At 53.4% G+C, this 14,486-nt stretch overlaps 1 protein-coding gene and 1 long non-coding RNA gene across 2 annotated transcripts in view; one reads left to right on the top strand and one right to left on the bottom strand.

The window, feature by feature from the left end:
* Positions 1 to 1,145: 1,145 nt before the first annotated feature.
* On the bottom strand, positions 1,146 to 5,171 carry LOC130543670 (uncharacterized). The gene is made up of 2 exons (XR_008959168.1): positions 5,041 to 5,171; positions 1,146 to 2,559 (listed from the first exon to the last, which is right to left on the bottom strand). It is a non-coding gene; the product is annotated as an uncharacterized LOC130543670 (long non-coding RNA).
* A 244-nt stretch (positions 5,172 to 5,415) lies between these two features.
* ADGRL1 (adhesion G protein-coupled receptor L1) overlaps positions 5,416 to 14,486 on the top strand; it is a 55,070-nt gene continuing 45,999 nt past the window's right edge. Inside the window, exon 1 of the mRNA XM_048226964.2 lies at positions 5,416 to 5,589. The gene's annotated coding sequence lies outside the window, so the exon portion shown is untranslated. The remainder of the gene's footprint in view (positions 5,590 to 14,486) is intronic.

Genomic DNA, 14,486 nt, shown 5'->3' with positions numbered 1-14,486 from the left:
GACGGAGGCAGAGGAGTGCCTGGGTGGCTCAATTGTTAAGCGCCTGCCTTCAGCTCAGGTCATGATCCCAGGGTCCTGGGATGGAGCCCGCATCAAGCTCCCTGCTCAGCGGGGGCTCTGCTGCTCCCCCTGCTTGCGCTCGCTCTCTCGCTCTCTGTCAAAGAAAGAAATAAAAGCTTTTAAAAATAAAAATAATATAGACGGAGGCAGAGACTGGAGTGATGTGTCTAGAAGCCAAGGAACACCAAGGACGGCTGGCAGCCCCTGGAAAGTAGAAGAAGAAAGGAAGGGTCCCCCTCTAGAGGCTTCAGAGCAAGCGTGGCCCCTCTGATGGATTTCAGACCTCTGGCCTCCAGAACTGTGAGACGAGACCTGTCATTTTAAGCCCCCAGTTTGTGGCCCTTTGTGTTGGCAGCCACAGGACCTTTGTACAGAAGGGATGGCCAGAGCAAGGCACAAGGCACAAGGCTCCCTGGAGCTTCCAGTTACCCAACCTGGAGCCAAGCATTTGCCCACTCCTGGCCTTTGCGTGCTTTAGCCCCCTCTGCAGACCCAGGGCGCAGACACGGACAAGGCGTGTCCTCCATCAATGGGCACAGCAGCACCCCAAGTATCTGGAAGCCTTTCCAGCTGTCCAGAATCTCCCCCCAGAATTAACGCTTCTCAGGGGCTCAGCATGTGTTGAGGTGACTGCTGTCATTACTGTGGATTTCAGGTTATCCATGCCCTTGGCTCCCCAGCTAGGCTGGGGCCTCCCTGAGGGCAGGGAATGGCCCTTTCACTGTGCAAGACAGAACTACCTTCTGGACAAACCCTAGGGGTGTACATTGGCTTAGGTTTCCAGGCACTCAGCAATGCCCCTCTGGTTGAAAGCAAGAGAATTAACACATGGGACATATGAGCTGAATCTCAATGAAGACCCCAGTGTTGAAACTGCCTGGGTCTAGATCCCAGCCCTGCCTGGGACTGGCTGAGTCACCCTTAAGCAAGTGGCTTTGTTGCTCTATGCCTCAGTTTCCCTGACTGTAAAATAGGACAATGACAATCCTACCTCGTAGGGCAATTTTGAGGGTTAAGGGGTTCTTTTTTGTTCTTGTTTTTGGTTTTTTTAGATTTTATTTATTTATTTGAGAGAGAGAGAGCATGAGCAGGGAAAGGGACAGAGGAAGAAGCAGACTCCCCGCTGAGCAGGGAGTCTGACGCAGGGCTTATCCCAGGACCCTGGGATCATGACCTGAGCCAAAGGCAGACACTTGACCAACTGACCCACCCAGGCACTCTGAGGATTAAGTCTTTAATCCATTTCGAGTTCATTTTTATGAGTGCTGTAAAAGAGAGGGATCTGGTTTCATTCTTGTGCATGTGAATATCCAATTTTCCAGCACCACTCTTTGAGGAGACTGTCTTTTCTGTACTGAATATTCTTGGCACGCTTATCAAATATCAGTTGACCAGATATGCATGGGTCTGTTTCTAGTCTCCTAATTCTCTTTCATTGGCCTGTGTGTCCTTTTTTTTGTTTTTAATGCCAGTGTCATCCTGTTTTGATTACTATAGCTTTGTAATATGGTTTGAAATCAGGAAGTGTGATGCCTCCAGTTCTGTCCTTCTTTCTCGGGATTCCTCTGGCTCATTTCAAGGATTAAATGAGATGATACCTGTCAGGTACTTAGAAGTCAGGGGCATACAGTAAGTGCTTAACGAGTGTAGGCTCCATGACTGGACATGGAAGAAGGGAGGCCAGGGAGCTGCCTCCCAGGGCCGGAAGGTCAGTGCTGGTGGCCTAACAACCTTCCTCCTATGTGACTCCCTTCCTTATGCCGGTGCCAGAAGAGCAAGGGGATGCCCTAAGGGTTAGGAGAGAGACCCAGTCTAGCCTGACTCGATACCTGAATTCCCTCTATCATTATTGAGCACCTACTGTGTGCCATCATCTGATTTATGACTGATTGGAAAGCCGTCCCTGACTGTGGAGAACCAGCTGGATAGAGATTTGTGGGGAAGGGTGTCCCTGGCTTTAATGGAAGTGAGAGATGAGGATAACTTGATATGAACTGGTAGCCGTGCAGGTGGGGAAATGTATATGGATTCGGGTTTGGTTGGGAGGTGAAGTTGACAGGGATTGTTAGTGGACTGGATGTGAGGCACGAGAAAGAGATGAGAATCTAAAGCAACTGAGTAGGTAGTTTACCAATCCCTGCCCTCCCCACATCCCTGTGGCGCTCGGCATCTCCAGTTATCATCCTATAACAAATTACCCCCAAAACCTAGTGGCTCAAAACGATACACACTCATTCCTTCACAGTTTCTGCGGGTCAGGAATCCAGGTATAGCCTTAGCGGGGTATCTCTGTCTCAGAGTCTCTCACAGAGCTGCAACCAAGATGGTGGCTGGGGCCATGGTCTCATCTGAAGGCTCGACTGGGGAAGATCTGCTGCCAGGCTCACGAGTTACTGGCGGGATTCAGTCCCTCACTGGCTGTTGGTCCGTTCCTCCTCCTTCAGTTCCTCACCATGTGGGCTTCTCCACAGGGCAGCTCACAACATGGCACTGGCTTCCCTTGAAACAAGTGAAAAAGAGAGTGAGAGAGAGCACCTAAGACAGAAGTCACAGTCTTTTTGGAACTTAATCTTGGAAGTGACATCCCATCACCTTTGGCACATTCTGTTGGTTAGAAGAAAGTCCTGGAGTCCCATCCACACCCAAGGAGAAGGGATCACACAGAGTGGGAATCATTGGAGGCTGTTTCGAGGCTGCTACCTCACCATGCACACCCATCCAATGGCTTCATATAGCCAGTACTTGTAACTCTTCACCTGGCAGCTCTCTCTGGCTGCAGAGGCAGCTCAGGCTTTCCTGGGGCAGTGAGTTCCAGAGGATCCATTGTCCCTGCTAGCATACCTCAGCCAATGGAGGCTGGATGTTGGTGGATAAATAACCCAGCTCCCTCACCACCTTCACAAGGTAATTCTGGGGTGCGTGTCCCATAGGTCTCCATAGATTTAACCCAAGATATCCCAGTGTGACCTGCTCATGAACACAGTCTTTACTGGGTCCCCTCCCTTCCCTATCTTGCCTCCCCTCTCCCCTACGAGGGCTTCCCACCATTGCCTCCCAGCTAAACCACTTGTACTCAGATCTGGGTGTCTCTCCTGGAGATTCCAATTGTGTTCCTTTCCTGGGCCTGCTGTAATAAGTTACCACAAGCCTGATGGCTTCAAAGAACAGAGGTGTATTATCTCACAGTTCTGGAGGCTAAAAGTCCGAAATCGGGATGTTAGCAGGGCCATGCTCCCTCTGAAGGCTCCAGGGCAAGACCCTTACTTGTTTCTCTCCTGGCTTCTGGGAGCTACAGACATTCCTTGGCATTCTTTGGCATGTGGCCACATTGCTCCAGTCTCTACCTCTGTCTTCTCTGTGTGTCCTCTCCTCTTAGAAAGACACTTGTCATTGAATTCAGCCAGCCCCCCCCCCCCGATCTGGCATGGTATCATGGCATGTCATGTTAGCTAATGACAACCACAAAGACCCTATTTCCAAATGAGGTCTCAGATGTTTGACTAGGAAGTTCCCTCCACCCAAATGGCATTCTCTCCTGCAACTCCATCCATCTGTCCTTCAAGTTTCAGTTTGAGGGTCCCTTCTGCAGTTTAGGGCAGGGGGCACGGGAGCCTCGGTTATACCAAGATCCTGTTATCCATTCTCGTCTCACCTGATGCTCCCTTGTGAACAGTTTCCATAATTGTATTACATGGTTTTGCACAGTTTTGGGGTTTTTATAAATGTTCCTCTCCCCGCTTCTAGAATGTGAGCCTGGGAAGGGCAGGACCCAGGAGATCACTGTGTCCCTTTGTACCTAGTTCAGGCATGGTACACAGTAGGTGCTCAATAAATATGCCCAGGAGGTTTCCCAACAAATTCCTCTGTCCCAGTGAGGGGGATGCATTGGGCCTCAGACCAGCATCACCCAACCAGACAGGTCACTTGGTGTCTCAGCACGATGTTCCAGAATCTTCTTACATGCACACGCGTGCGTGCACACGCACATGCACACACACAGAATGAGCCACCCCCCTCCCCTGTCCCCAATTTCTCGACGGAATATTTTTCCTGGAGCAGAAAATGAACCATTATTAAAACAACACGGCTACCGGCGGGAAAACCCATTTGCAGCGATTTATACCGCGTCACCGCGGCTGCTGAGAGGAAATGGGAAGAGAAGCGCAGGGTTTAAGCACTGGGTGAAGAATCGTGTTCCATCAGAGAGAGAACAGATGGGTGTTTTTTCTCCCCTCTCTTCCCCTGCTTAGGCTCCGTGTTAGGAATCCATGTCAGCCGTGGGTTTGTTCCTGGTGGTGTGATGGGGGTGACAGGGGAGAGAGAGGCTGGGCCAGGCTGCTGGGCCCCAGGGGAGGAGGGGCCTCCCTGTCCCCCTGTCCCCGGCCCACTCTGTCTCCTGGGCTGGCAGGCACCTGGCATGAGCCCCTTCCTTTAATGTTTACGTTCTCCTATCACCACCTGGAATTTTCCTCCCCCTATATTTCCTCCCTGATCCACTGGCCGTTTCCTCCAAGGCAGGGCCATGCCCTGTCCCTTCGTCCCTGGCATGTGACACACATCAGTGGCTCCCATGTCTGGAGACATGGGCTAACCCCGCCCCCCCCATGACCCAGTGCATCATACCCTGACATTATTTATGCATCCGCCCTCCGCACCAAAGTGGGAGCACACTGAAAGAAGGGGGGGACTCTTTCATTTGTTTCACTCATTTATCCATGCCCCCTCCACGAAAGCCTGATCCACAGCCAGCTTTGGGGTGGTGGGGAGAAGAGACGAACACGACTGAGTCATTTAGCTGTTTAAAAACCGGTGGCTTCTCTCCTTCAAGTTGAAACCTGTTAGCTTGGCTCCTTTGGCCCTTCCCAGGTTAGACCCCAAGTACCTGTTGGCTTTCATCCCCCCCAACGTCCGGCCCCCCTTGTCCCCACCCCAGGAACCTTCTAGTCAAACCCAGCGGTCCATGTGTGGTCCCCATCTCACCCGGAATGCTTTGTGCGGCCGCCTCTCTGAGCACCCCGGTGCCTGGGTGCCTTGCCCCCTCTGTGTCCACCTCCTGAGCCCTGGGGTTTGACACCCACAGCCCAAGCCAGCCCACCAATGTCATGTGTTGGGCCCATGCAGGGTTTTTAAAAATTGTAATGACTTGCCAGCTTTTAAATATCAGGGAACTGTTGCATAAAAATCTGTATTCCTGGCTTTTCATCAAAAGATACAGCCGCTGAGGAGCTGAGGTCACATTCCCAGCAGGGGGTGGCGCTCAGCAAGGGCGGTCCCCTCAGGAGATGGCCCGGGTTTGCTGGTTCCGGTGGTTCTCACGTGGTGAGTGGTTAAGGGGACTCTGGACCCAGACTGCCCAGGTTGGAATCACTTAACCTTCCTGTTCTGGAATCTTCCGCGTGCCCACCTGGAGCGATTCTCCTCACTTCTCCATCCAGCCCGGTGTCCCAGGAGACTGAGCTTTGTGGCCTTCACCAGTGGGCTCCCGGGTCCTCCAGCTTGTGCTAGCTTCAGCCACTGAGGACCCCTGAGGTAGGGGAACAGGGGAGAGAGGGTATTTATTCCCCGGTTCAGCCCTGCGTGGCCCCTGGGGGCCAGCTGTGTCCTTGTCATAGGTCCACATCACCTGTGATGTCTCCAGGTTCTGACAACTTCCTCGGCTCCTCTCTCAGACCTAAGGGTGCTAAGAGCTCCCCAATTTTATGAGCCCAAGGGGTGGTGCTACTTCTCACGGTTTCCCACATCTGTCCACACTTCGAAAATTTGTTCCCTCATTGAACTCTGCTTACGTTACCCACTTTGAATGTATCATGTGTTTCCTGCCAGGGGCGGCTGATTCAGCCCCTGTGCCTCAGTTAACCCACCTGGTAAATGGGGATAACCATTATACCTGCTTCTAATGTTGATGTGAGGGTTACATGAGTTAATATTGTATAAGGAAAGGGCTTGGCAAGGGTTGATACATATTAACAACTATCATCATTCTTCAGTACAGTCCCTACCACCCCTTACTCGCTCCCCAGCACCGAAGCTGAGGGTCACTGAGCCATTGCTGACATGGTTGGTCTTGACTTGGCTGTTTGGCATGTCTGTATGACCTGCTGTCTCCTACGGGGTGTGGCTCAGCTCTGTGTCATCGCCTCTGCTATGAGGGGTTCCCAGGCAGCCCTCCACCCCACTGCACACCCACCCCGACACTCTTCTCCATTGACGGTGATCCCGGCACACTGGAATGATCCAGTCATGGGCTTGCCTTCCCCACTGATCCTCAGGCCCCTGCAGGGCCTTCCCACGTGTTTGTGGCATCGAGTATCAGGGCTCAGGGCCCGTATAACGTGCCTAAGTCTGCCGTACCCAAGTACCACAGGCGGGGCTGCTTAAAACAAGGAACTGATTCTCTCAGTTCTGGAGACTGGAAGGTTTTCTTTTGTTGGTTTTTGGTTTTTTTGTTTTGTTTTGTTTTGTTTTTTAAAGATTTTATTTATTTTAGAGAGTGTGAGCACAAGCGGGAAGGAAGAGCAGAGGGAGAGGGAGAAGCAGACTCCCCGCTGAGCAGGGAGACTGACGTGGGGCTCGATCCCAGGACCCCGGGGATCATGACCTGAGCCAAAAGCAGACGGTTAACCAACTGAGCCACCCAGGAGCCCCCAGAAGTTGATACCCAGGTCCACAGGGTTGCGCTCCCTCCACGAGCTCTAGGGGAAGACCCTTCCTTGCCCTTCCCGGCTTCTGGTTCTTGGCTTGTGACCACAGCAGTCCAAGCTCCCCGTCTGCCTCCACCCAGCATTCTCTGCGTCCTTTCTCCTCTTCTCAGGACACTTGTCATCGGATTCAGGGCCCACCCTGATCCAGGATGATCTCATCGAAAGATCCCTGACTTCATTACATCTACAAAGACCCCTTTTCCCGATAAGGTCATACTCGCGGGTTCTGGGTGGACATAACTTGTGGGCCGCCATTCAGGGCGGGAGAGGCTACACGGCTGTCTGGAGCCCCGCCTTGCTTTCTTCTCTCTTCACTTACGCCATCTTTGGAAGCCAGTGGATAACCAGACCCTGGACACCCACTCCTTGCCCCCTGGCCCACAGTGGGGGGTGAAGGGGGGTGGTTTCTTTGCCAGGCGGGGAGACATAGGACCAAATGCCAGCTGACGGCCCTGTTTCCAATGCAGGCCAAGCCCTCAGGAAGGCTGCTTCTCTGTGGGCTGCCGAAAAGTTGGGGTGAGCCCCCTACCTTCCCCCAAGCTTGCAGAGAACACTCGGCAAGCACCAGTGCTGGTCCCTTCGGTGTGAGGCTGGGCCGAGTGGCTGTCATTTCTCCTTCGCAGGCCAGAACTCTCCCTTCCCTTCAACAGTCTGCCGGCCGGCCTCTGACCTGCAGCCCATCTCTTTCCAGGCCTGACAGGTCGGGTTCAGAGGGAGCGCTCCCCTGAGCTGAGGCAGACTTGTTTGGCTCCAAGCTGCTGCAGCCCTCGCTCCCCAAGAATGCCCACAGCTCCTGTGCTGCCTTCCTCTGGATAGTGATACCTCCCTTCCCTCTGACGCAAAATGGCCAGCTGGCCCAGGGCCCTGTCTTTTCCAGCCTGTGTGAGTTGACTCTTTTTCTTATAATTTCTTTTTAAGGTATAATTCACCCAACGTAAGAGTAACCATTTTAAAGTGTACGACTCAATGCGTTTTTGTATATTCATGTGTTGTGCGACTATCACCGGTACCTAGATCTAGAACATTCTCATCACCCTAAAGGAAACCCTATACCCATGAGCAGTCACTCCCCACTCCCCCTCCTCCAGCCCTGGTCAACTACTGATCTAATTTCTGTCTCTCTGAATTTGCCTATTCTGGACATTTCTTATAAATGGAGTCATACAAGCTGTGGCCTTTTGTGTCTGGCTTCTTTCACTTGGCATAATGTTTTCAAGGGTCATTCATGTTGTAGGGTTAACTCTTTTATTGTGAAGCACATACTTCTTAAGAAGATAGCTGAAGAATACAGAATTGAAAAAATAATGTTCCATCCTTGTCGCCACCACCTGGCTCAAAACACAGAGTATTCTGGCCTCTTGGAGGCTCCCTGAGGCCACTTCCCGGTGAACGGGCCCACCCTAAAGTATCACTTTCCCAGCAGCCCTCACCTGAAAGTGATTGCACTCCTCACACAAGGGACACATGTCACAACTAGCATCTAGTGGGGAGAGACGAGGGGTGCTTCTCAACACCCTCCAATGCAGAGACTAGGTCTCCCACAGCAGAGGAGGAGCCCCAAATGTCAGTGGTCTATAGGTAGGAAAACTTGGGGTCCCCAGACGCCACAGATTACTTCTGCCTGTCCTCGAACGTTGTAGGATGGAATCATGCAATGCCTCCTGATTGTGTCTTGTACTTCCGCTCAATGTTGTCTTGAAGTTCGTCAGGCACAAGGCTCTCCACACATTCTAGTTCGTTCTTTTCATCACTGCATCGTATTCCATGGTGTACATATACAGTTACTTTCCATTTGCCAGTTGATGGCCCCTTGGCTGACGATGATGAGTGTGTGTCTTTGGGTGAGAATAGTGCCTGTTCCCACTGGGAATAAACCCAGGAATGGAATTGTTGGGTTGGAGCTTATTTAACCTTAGTAGATTAGTCAGCGCTAGTTAAAGCTGAGGGAATTTTGCAGAAAATCCTGACTTCTGGCTTCTCTTGAAGAATTTATTCTGGCAACTCCGAGCCTGACTTTGCACCTGGTAGCACTCAGCTGGAGTTAAGTAGTAGCAAGTGGCAGTTGCCTTAAAAGGGGGGGGGGGTGCGTCTCCAGCTCCCCACAGCTGCCACCCTCCCTCCTCGCTGCCTCACACCTGCCTCATTTCTCTGTTTTTGTTCCCTGGCCAGCATTTGGCTTTGTGGCCCCTGTCCTGGACCCGTACAAGGTCAGGAACCGTTTCCTACCTTCCTGTGGCCATGCCTTGACCTTCATGGGACTCTCACCTCCCTCTCAATCCCCTTCCCAATACCAGTCCACCTCACGGAGCCTGCAGTCCCTATAGACCTCTGTTTTTCAGCTTGTGGGTTCCTGCTCTCTGATGACGGGCCACTTCCCCAGAGAAGCCTTCTCTGAGTCCTCTGGCTGGGAGGGCCTCCCAGGGTACTCTCCTACAGTCCCTACCTGTCTTCCGAGGCTCACATTTGCATTGACAAGTCCTTGTCAGCTCCCAGACAACTGCAAATGCGTCTGTCTTATTCATTGCCATTTGCCCACCACCGGCTCAATGCACAGGGAATACTGGCCATGGGGCATGGGGCATAAAGGGGAGAGAGGGAGAGCCCTCGTGCCAGGTGGAATAAACCACTTACCAAGCTGTACCCTCTGCAGAAGCAAGCTGGGCTCCTAGGATGAGCTGGGCAGGCACATCTCATCCTCAGAAGCTCTTTCCCCATGGCTGGCCCAAGAGGTCAGGGCCTGAGAAGTCTCCCCAGCCCGCTCGCCGGCCCCCAGTACATAACAGTCAAGGCTGGCAAAGCGCAGGGCCCCTTCTCTGAGGTCCTTAACTCCCCACAGGTCGGCCCACCCCCAACCATCCCAGCCGTCCCTTAACACTGTCCAAATGTCCCTAAGTCAAGTCCCCAAGGCAATTCCTTCACCTCTAGGACTCTCCCTGACTCCTCACCTGCTCACCTGCCTTCCTTCCCCCAGCTTTGCTCTGTGCCCTCGGTGGTCTCCTCCCAACTCCGCTCTTCTATCAGAGCCTTCAGCTGTCCCCTGCTCACACCTCCTCTCCCACAAGCATTCTGCTGACTCCTCCTCCTCCTTCATCTTCTCACACCTCCAACCTCCCCTTGGCTTTCTCCTTCCTCTCAGCAGCCCCCACCTCAGACACGCTCCCTTCTTTCCCACTTTGTCCCCTCGCCCTCCGGCTCCTCCGCGAGCTCTGCTCTCCCCGCCTCCTCCCACATCCCGGCGGCCGCGCCTCCCGCGCACCTAGGGGGGAAGGGGCGGGGCCTCCTCACCTGGAGGCCGCAGAGCAGCAGGGCAGCGGCCCCTAGCGGCCGGGGAGGGAAGCGCAGCTGGGCGCCCCTCCCAGTTCGTACCTAACCGGGAACCAAGCACCTTTCCCGCCTGCCCGCTGCTCAGGTTGGACCCCGTTTGCTTCCTGGACGCTTCGTTTTCTGGAGTGAGGCAGATGGGGTGTTTATAGTTCTCAGTGGTGTGTCTGTCAAGAGATGACATTCGATCAGTCCTGATGGGGGGGGAGTGCAAAGGTTAAGGGGTTCTATTGGCTCTGCCTCTAGGCTATGCCTCAAATCTGACCACTTTGCCCTAGCATCCTGTTCCAGGCCTCTGTCGCCTCTCAACTGGCAGCCCCTTTCCTAGTCTCCTGGCTTCTTCTCAAATCCCCCCTGTAATTTTGTTTTAACAGGTAAAATCCATATAACAAAATTAACCACTAACCATTTTCAAGTGAGCATATCATTGTCATTTAGTACGTCCGCAGTGCTGTGCGACCACCACCTCTATCTAATTCCAGATCTTTCCATCATCCCAAAAGGAAACTTGTACCACTTAGCAGTCAGTCCGCCTCCCCCCTCCCCCCAGCCCCTGGCAACCATTAATCTGCTTTCTGTCTTTATGGATTTTAGCTCTTCTGGATATTTCATATAAATGAAATCATACAATAGCTGGCCTTTTGTGTCTGGCTTCTTTAACTCACGTTGTGTTTTCAAGAGTCATCCACATTGCAGCGTGTGTCAAGACTTCATTCCTTTTTATGGCTGAATAGTATTCCCCTGCATGGTTAGCCAACATTTTGTTTATCTGTTTGCTCTTTGATGGACATTTGGGTGGTTTCAATCTTCTAGCTTTTGTGAATAATGCTGCTGTGAACATTGGTGGCCTCGTATCTATTCAAGTACCTGCTTTCAATTCTTTCAGGTACACACTCGGGGGTGGAATTGCTGGGTCATGTGGAAACTCTATGTTGTATTTATTGGGGAACCACACCTGTAATCTGCTGCACATTTAAATGGGAACATGCCATCCCCCTACTCATAGCCCTCCCTTGACTCCCCCTGTCACTGAGAATCCAATCCTGACCCTCCTCATGGCCCTTGAGGCTGTGCCTCATGGTCCCACCATGCTGGCCCTTGTGCTGTTCAAACAGTCTGGCCTGTTGCAACCGCAGGGCCTTTGTACTTGCTGTTCACTCTTCTTGGATCACACGTGATGGGCTCTTCAGCTTTCAGGTTTTAGCTCAACTGTCTCCTCCTCAGAAAGCCCCCCCCCATCTGTCCCATCACCTCCCCACCTCACCTCCTTTCCCTCTCACTCCCTCCCTCCAGCCACACAGGCCTAGTCATGGATCCTTTGCCCACCCAGCACATTTCTGTCTCAGGACCTTTGCACAGGCTATTCCCCCTGCCTGGAACATCCTTCCCCATGACTCCTCCCTCACTTTAGGTCTTTATCCAAATCCCAGCTTCTTAGAGAAGGCTTCTCTGACTTCCCCCTATCTGAAATTGCAGCCACCAGCATGCCCTCTGTCTTCTTTCCTTAATCTTTTTCATAGCACTTACCATCTGACATCCAGTATCTTTTCCTTGTCTGATTTCTTGCCTGTCTTTCTGATTAGAACGTCAGCTCCAAGAACAGAGAATCTCTTCTGCCTCGTTCACCACTGTGTCCCAGCAACTGGTACAGTACTGGCACACAGTAGGTGCTCGATAGATGTCTGCTGATTAGCTGAACCCTCTCACCCCCAAAGACAGCAATTGATGTTAATCTCCCCCCAAATCTATCCTCCTGGCCCAAATTTGAGACCTTTTCACCTTGCTTTTCTCTTGAGTGAGGGCATAGGATGGGATGGGGTTCAAACACTGCCCAAGGTGTGGTACAGGGAGCCTCCAGGAGGGCCAGGGGCAAACAGAGCCCCACCTGCTCACCCCTCAAGGCTTGGACGCATCTGCTATCCACTTCCCTAGCACCCTGCTCACTTTCCAGGCTAATTTAATCATGCCTCCTGTGTCTCCCTTACCCACTAGAACCAGAATGCCCCTGAGAGGGCTTCAAGGTTTGTTCTTGGGGGCACTGGGTCTTCCTCAATACCTCGCCCCATGCCTGCACTAAGGGCATGTAAGGGGTGCTCTGTGTTTGAGGAATAAATGGAAGGAGTGGATATATGAACCAAATCGTAAAATGACCGCAGGACTGCACATCCTGTGCTGAGTAGGCTCTAGGAAAAGCCCAGTGGGCGCCTCTGGCCAGCGGTGGAGGTCTGGGCATTGCTCAGTTCCTCCTGAGTCCAGGAATGCGATTCATCCCCAACCACCGTCTGCCCCCACCCCTCGCACGTGTTACAAGGTCTGGCCTGGCACTCAGAACCTAAGGAGCCTGAGGCAGGACACTGAGACCAAAGGCTCCAGGCCTGAGGCCAAGGTCGCAGAGCATCGGGGACAGGGGAGGGTGGAGGGGCGCAGAACGCGGACGTGGGGATCTGAGGCAGTGGACGCAACACATGGGGGGCACAGGGTGGGGACAGAGGGCACGGGTGATTTGAGCCATGTCTGAAGCCGGGGTGCCCGAGGTGCTAAGGTGCGCAACATGCAGAGTCCCCCAGACTGTGAGGATCAGATGGGAGGATCTGAACGTGAGTTGCCCTCAGCGCGGGACACCCTGGGTGTGGGGGTTTTCTGGTATAGGGTGCACAGAACGTGGGGTACCCAAGGCGCGGGGCACGCTGGGCATGGGAGAACCGCGGCGCACGGTAGGACGCCCGAAGCGAGAGTCACCCTGGGAGCAGAGAGTCGGCGTCCGGTGCGCAGGGACCGACCTGCACGGTGTAGGGCACGCGGCGCCCGGCAAGACTGCGCGCTCGCGCCGACGCGTTGGTTCCCGGAGCCGGGCAGTTCTCGCAGCCTCCACTGCGGCTGCGCAGCCGAGGGTTGGGGGTGGGGGGGCCGTCAGGGCTCTTTCGCGCCCCCAGTGCCCCCCCCCCCCCATCTTTTGCCTCCAGAGCCGCTCGCCCGCGAGGGCAGAAGACTGGGATGGAATGGCGGCTGGCTAACCGATCCCGGCTGAAAGCAAGAGCAGCAGGAGAAAGAGGAGGGGCTGGGAGGGGGTCCTGGCCGGGATTTTTTCAAACTGAGCCGGGAGTCCCTTAAAGCATGCCACCCCTTCGTTTTATACAAGTAAAAGCCACCCCTCTCGCAGTCCATGGAGAACGCAAGTTAGAATCACCTCAAGCTCATAGATTCCCAGGGTTGCTCTGCTGGAGGAGGTGGGTGGGCTGCTGGGGGGGGGGGGCTTGGGGGGGGGGGCGGGGAGGAGTCTCAGAGCCAGAGGGCTCTGGAGATGTCCAGCTTTCTCTGAGCCGCAAGTTCTTGCCCCCTTCCAATCCTGCTGGGTTTATAGAACGCTGGCACTGCCCCCCCCCCCAGCACCAAAACCTTCCATGGGTCCCATCAGGTGCTATCGATATAGCTCAAAGTGGGAAACTGAGGTGCGGAGAGGTGAGACACGCCCCCCCCCCATCCCCACACCCAACAGACCCGAAGTCAAGGAACCACAGATAGATGGAATCCTTTCTGCATGGACCAAGCTCTGCTTCCTTCACATTTGTTCTCTTAGATCCAGTTCTTCCGCCTCACCATCAGGATTCAGGGCCTGAGCTCTACAGCCATAGAATCCTGGGCATGAAAGGGGAGCAAAGGTGGTCCACCTACCCTCTCTCCCCTGGGAAGTTTTGGGGCCTGATTTGCCCTCAGGTTCTGGGTTATGAAAATCCCTGCCTAGTTCTGAAATGAAGGCTCTCCATAAAAGGGGGTGGAGGGCAGTAGGTTGCCACAGAGGCTGTCCTGGTCACCCAGCAAGCCTGGAAGTCTGGTGTCTCCATTTTCCCCTATGTTCGGCCACCAAGATATGCTTCTTGGAAGGGATTCTTAGAGGCCAGGTCAATTTGTTTGCAGATATTCAATTTAGGCTTTCTTAGATACTCAGAGTTCCCACCCAAGTCTGACCCAAGTTCTGTGAATTTACCACCCCAAACCCTCCCACTGCTACCTCCACCCTATTCATCACCCATTCTGCAGAGCCAAGCTTGGGTGGCAATGCATTCTCTTTCCAGGAGACAGAAACAGGGGTTTGCCCTCCTCCCCTTCCTCAGTCCTTTCCCTTCTTCTATAATCCAGATCCGGATTTATCTGCTCTATTTCTCCACCACACCTCACTGTACATATGCCCACTCTGGACCCACCAAGAATCAGCCAGGACTTTGGACTTTGCTTGCACTGGCTGCTTTACTATTCAGGCCTCACTTGGACGGACTCCCTTACCTGAGGATCCAAGCCAGGGATTTGCTCCTCCCCATCGAACAGTCTTAGAGTTGCACCCATCTTTCATAAAACTGAGCCAGCAGCCAGGCTTCCAGGTCCCATCTCCAGAGATCCTAACCTGAT

This window comes from Ursus arctos, unplaced genomic scaffold (assembly GCF_023065955.2).
Source record: "Ursus arctos isolate Adak ecotype North America unplaced genomic scaffold, UrsArc2.0 scaffold_14, whole genome shotgun sequence".
NCBI lineage: Eukaryota > Metazoa > Chordata > Mammalia > Carnivora > Ursidae > Ursus > Ursus arctos.
Note: the sequence above shows the minus strand (reverse complement) of the source record. Positions and strands in the feature narration are given on the sequence as shown.